Genomic DNA, 4,847 nt, shown 5'->3' with positions numbered 1-4,847 from the left:
TGCCATTCCCTCAGGTTCAGAGAGAAGAGCTCAGCACCTGCTCCTCTTCCTCCCCTTGTGAGGAAGCTGCAGACCATGGTGATGTTTCCCTCAGTGTCCTCCAGGCTGAAAAGACCAAATGACTTCAGCCACCCCTCATACAAATTCCCCTCCAAGCCCTTCACCAACTTTGTGGCCTTTAACCAAGACAGACTTGCCTGCTGATTTCATACTCACTTTAGTTGGGAGATATCCAAGTATTAGTGGTGTCTAAAATTCTCCTTCTTGGGCTACACAGGGACTTTTCCACTCTATTCCTAAGTCACTCAAATGCAGGCGGGTGCTGAGTAACCATAATCCATGGCTTCTGCATGAATCAAGACAGCTTCATTAACACTAAGGGTATTTTCTTAATTCACAACAGGGGAAGATTTGAGCCACTGCATTTTGTGTACAACTGCAGGTCTGAAGGCAGACAGAGATGCTGTTAAATGTTTACTTCCATGTAACTCATCAAGAATTTCCCAATCTGATTTATTACCTGGATGATTTGATAAAGTCTGACCACATATAGAGGACAGCGCTATTTTCTAGCCTCAGGAAGATTGATTTTACCTACTGCTGCAACAAATCCACCCAGAGATGCCTGCCTGCTTCAGTTTTCAGCCCTCCTGCTTCGTTCTTGTTTGCCTCCTGTGTCCAGCTGGGTCCTTTCCCATTTTATTACTGCTGTGTTTCCCTTGTCAGAGTTTATGCCAATTTACTCTGCTTTAGCTGGATGTGAATCTTTAATATGCAAAACAGTTTGGGGGAATTAAAGGTGTGACTCAAACACGCCTGTCTTCAACTCTCTCGTTTAAATACTCCGTTTAGGTTTTTATCTGCTGTGTGCCCACATGTGAGGAGCAATGAGATCCAACGCACTGAAACACCTGCCTTTTTCCTACTGACTTGATTTTTCTCCCCGAAGCATCTCTCTTCATCTCCTTTTGTTCTTCCAGCTTGTGTCTGGCAAGGCAGAATTTTAACAAGGCCAAGTGCAGGATTTCACACCTGGGACACGGCACCGCTGTCTGTGCGTACAGCCTGGGGAGCGAGAGGCTGGAGAGCAGCCCAACGGGATCGGGGGCTCTGGGCGATGGCAAGTTGGACAACAGTGCCCCGACAGCCAAAAGGGCAACCGTGTCCCGAGGTGCATCCAGCACGGCATCGCCAGTCGCTGGGGTTGTCCTCCTTTGCTCCACACTGGTGCAGCCCCACCGTGAGCACTGGGGGCAGATCTGGGTGCCAGAGGCTAAAAAGGATCTAAAGGTACCAGAGAGCTTCCGGAGGAGGGCGCAGAGTTGGTGAGGGGTTTTAGAGGGGAAGAGTGTGAGGAGCGGCTGAAGTCACTGGGTCTGTTCAATCTGGGGAAGAGGAGACTGAGGGGAGACCTCATCATGCTCTGCAGCTTCCTCACAAGGGGAGGAGGAGCAGGCGCTGAGCTCTTCTCTCTGGACCCAAAGGAATGGCAGGAAGATGTGCCAGGAGAGGGTTGGGTTGGACATGAGGAAAAGGTTCTTCCCCAGAGGGTGGTGGAGCACTGGAGCATCTCCCAGGGAAGCAGTCGCGGCCCCAAGCTGACAATATTCCAGAAGCATTTGGCCAATGCCCTCAGCCCCACGGTGTGAATGTTGGGGTGTCCTGCGCAGGGACAGGAGCTGGACTCCATGATACTTGTGAGTCCCTTCCAACTCAGGACATTCTGGGATTCTATGAAAATTTCAGGCCCTTTTTGGCCAATGCTCTTTCTTAACCCACAGTTTGGATGCTCACTTTGAGTACTCCAAGTGACTTGGACAATTTTAACTTCATTTATCCAGTGTATAAGGATTTTCCCACGAGCATGACACCCCTAGATTTAAACATCATCATCCTTGCAAATGAGGCTCAGTACATGGCCAGCACTGAACACATACTGCTCTCTTTCAAGTCTCAACCCACGTGTAGCAGATTCCTCCAAGGTCCCTATTCTCAGTGCAAAGGGATTGTGTTCAAAGTATGAGCAGCTGCAAACCATCATCAACTGTGTTTGGTTTATTTTCTATCTTTTTTTCTTTTTAAATACTCCGAAGCTTGAAATTTATCTTCAACTCAGCTGCGCTATAAGCCTCGGGTTGTCCCAACCTTAAAAGACAGAGGAACGTGTCTACTTCCAGCTCCAAGTTTAATAGACAACATTTAATACCGCTTGCCTTTGGGTGGATTTTCTTTCTTACTCGAGCAAAAGCTAAGCCCTTACTAAACCCCGAGGGATGATTTCTCAAAGCAATACTTCTCACTGCTTTCTGAAGAGGTGAATAACTGATCGTGTCAAAGCCTATCGCGCCTCAGAGAAGTTATTCCACTGCTGGTTCCAGACACAAGTTGCCTACATGGTCTGGCTCTGAGCTACGCAGAATAACAATGGCATCGGACACTCACGCAGTGGGATGCTGGGCCCGTGCATGACATACTTGTAACGAAAAGACAAAAGTCAGGATTTGAGGCTCTCATTTTAACAAAGCTTCTAGATAAAGAAGTGTCAGAAGCCTCAAAAGGACTGAGCAGCTACACCTTGCTTGGAGGTCTCCCCTGGGAACCCTCTCACGCTAATACGTACGGTTTACAACACAGAAAGCTTAGGATCTTCTTTGTGTTTGTCTAGACAGCGTAGACAGAACCCCTACTCCGGAATGATTATAAAGCAAGAGAATAAGAGAAGGGAGAGAAAAGCATGATCTCCTCTATGTCACAGATAGGGAAGATACGCTTATAAATAGTCTTGCCAAAGCTCACCAGAGAAGGTTGCAGTAGAAACAAGGACCACATCCAGGACTCCTGTTCCTTCCACTGCCTGAACTCAGAGACCTGCCTTTCTCTGCACATCTTAACCATGGAAAACCACGTTGGGTGGGACCCTACACGACATTTAATCCTCTCTCAATAGAGAATGGAAGCTAAGTTAACTCTTAGCCTACTCTGTTCTTAAAATCTGCCAGTTATGGATACCCATAACCTCTACAGGCAAACATTTTCTTGTCTTCAGAGACGCAAAGTTTGAAACTAAAGAGTTCCCCCTTTCCCAACCATCTTCTGGACTTGTATCATTCTCACTGCTTTCTCCTGAACTTTGATTAATCTAAAACTTTTAAATTGAACACACACAACTCTAGCATGTCTTGCCAGGGCCAAGCACAAAGATTGCTTCATCAGACTTAGATGTGACGGTACTTCTGCCCTGTCCATCTTTACCTGATGACACATTGTTCAGTGACCCTCCTGCCCTTGGACTGTTAGCAGTCTCCAGGTCTGTGATGCATTGATTCACTGTGACGTACTAATTCTCCTCTGAGGACTTTAGGCAAAAGCCCTACTGTCTGGCACTTCCTTCTCCATCCCTCCTCTCCAGAAAGATGTCCTCTAACAAGGGTATTACTCATAAGCGAGCTGAAATTTTTAGTACAGCGCTAATGAATGAAGCTATGAGTATAAATCTATTTCCAGTGCGCATTTGAGAGCTTGGAACAAGCCGTCAGCATGGACAGGTCATACATGTAGGCAGAAACAACCCTGGGTGGGGTTGGTTGGGCTGACGGTTGGACTGGATGAACTTAGAGGCCTTTTCCAACCTTAATGATTCTATGATTCCTCTCTCTTCGCTCCCGAGTCATTTAGACACATTTTCCAACTGATCGACTGAAATAGAGTTGCTGCATCCTAAGACAAGCATCTAAAATAAGTCTGCTGAATCATGGTCTTTAAGGGTCCTTAGTAACTCAAGCTTTCCTTTATTCATTTAGAATAAATTCACTCTTTCCCAACATCCTTTGTTACTCAGGGAACGGACAGGACCGCGGTTCAGCCCCACACTCCGGTCTGTGCAGGGTGTGCAGGGGCTCAGTGGCAGCTCAAGACCTCTCAGCATCTTTGACAAACAATTGTTACATCTACAGAGCAAACAGCACAGAAAACTGGGGAGGAACAGAAACTGAGCATTTACAAATCACCTCTTGCTTTTTGCAGTTTGCAAGGTTCTCAAAATTAGTTTGAATTTTTTATCCCTCCTCTTGTAAAGTTACTGAAAGAGCGATGAAAGCTACAGCTCTGCATTCGGTGCTTTGCTGGGGTAACCTGAGCATCACTTTGAAATTTACCTCCCTTCAGGAAACACTAGAATCCAACAAATAATCTTTCCCTTTCAAAGCAACTTGATCTGGTTAAAGATGTCCCTGGTGCTGCAGGGGGTAGATGAGATGACCTGGAAAGGTCCCTTCCAACCCAAATCATCCTGTGATCCTATGGTAATTACTGCCCGGGAGACGGAGGTGGAGAGTCTGTCGTGCGGGAACAGGCACGCAGCTCTTCTGTTTCCCTATAGCTGTAGGAATTGCTGTAAATCACAGTCTGCGTTCTGCTCCCCTCCTCGCACTTCAGGGCACCATTTCTACATTCACCCGTTCCCCATCAGTGACTTTGAGGCACTTTAAAAAATGCAGTTAAAAGAGCTGTGTGAAAAATAAACCTCACCTCAACAGGACCTTCTGCTCCAGCTATTTCATACTTAAACCCCCATTCCCCGTCCCCCACGCTGCCTGCCCCAGGACTTTATCCCAGCACAGAGATTGCACGGTTCATGTGTGTCTCTCCTTGTTATTTTCTTCCTGCTTTAGTTAGCCTGGCAGGCAATTCTCTTTTTATGTCTCAATAATTCCTTTTTAGCCTATAAACAGGAGCGTGTTCACTGGTTTCCACTTTCTGCTCTCCGCAGGAACCGATGTTTGCGTAGCGAAAAAGAAAGATCTAAGGAGTGCTTCTGAGATTCGGTGCTCTTTCTTTCTGAGCAATAC

The sequence above is a fragment of the Cuculus canorus genome, chromosome 26 (assembly GCF_017976375.1).
Source record: "Cuculus canorus isolate bCucCan1 chromosome 26, bCucCan1.pri, whole genome shotgun sequence".
NCBI classification, from domain to species: domain Eukaryota; kingdom Metazoa; phylum Chordata; class Aves; order Cuculiformes; family Cuculidae; genus Cuculus; species Cuculus canorus.
Note: the sequence above shows the minus strand (reverse complement) of the source record.